Source organism: Ochotona curzoniae, unplaced genomic scaffold (genome assembly GCF_017591425.1).
Source record: "Ochotona curzoniae isolate NIBS_2020 unplaced genomic scaffold, NIBS_Ocur_1.0 contig_883, whole genome shotgun sequence".
Classification (NCBI taxonomy): Eukaryota; Metazoa; Chordata; class Mammalia; order Lagomorpha; family Ochotonidae; genus Ochotona; species Ochotona curzoniae.
Window position 1 is genome coordinate 28849055 of NW_024466599.1, and position 582 is coordinate 28849636.

General features: G+C 37.5%; 1 non-coding gene across 1 annotated transcript; it reads left to right on the forward strand.

The window, feature by feature from the left end:
- Window positions 1–234: 234 nt before the first annotated feature.
- Window positions 235–341, forward strand: LOC121165435. Its single transcript, XR_005885230.1, has one exon. It is a non-coding gene; the product is annotated as a U6 spliceosomal RNA (small nuclear RNA).
- Window positions 342–582: the final 241 nt, after the last annotated feature.

A 582-nucleotide genomic window follows, 5' to 3' on the forward strand; every position in this document is an offset into this window, starting at 1 on the left:
GTCCATTATTTAAATGTCGACTTGCAATATATCTTTTGCTAATTCCCAGTGGAAGTCCTCAAACCCCAATAACAATGTAGGGAACCAGGAAGCTCCTGGTCCAGGCTTTGGCCTAACACAATTCCAGCCATTGCAGCCATTCAGAGTGAGTCAGCAGAGGGAGGACCTTTCCCTGTCTCTATAAATCCACCATTCAAACAAATAATATAAATATTTTTAAAAGATTGTTGTGCCGTGCTCGCTTTGGCAGCACATAAACTAAAACTGGAATGGTACAGAGAAGATTAGCATGGCCCCTGCGCAAGGATGACATGCAAATTCATGAAGCATTCTATATTAAAAAAAAAAAAGATTGTTGTGCCATATGCTTTGAAGATATTTTCCTTTTAAAAGGTTGCACATAATACTGAAGTTGAGTAGTAATAGTAGTTGATTTTTCGATATTTTTTAAAGATTTATTTATTTTATTGGAAAATCAGATTGACAAAGACAAGGAGAGACAGAGAGAAAGATTTCCATTATATCTGTTTGCTGATTCACTTCCCAACCGGCTACAATGGCCTGAGCTGAGCTGATTTGAAG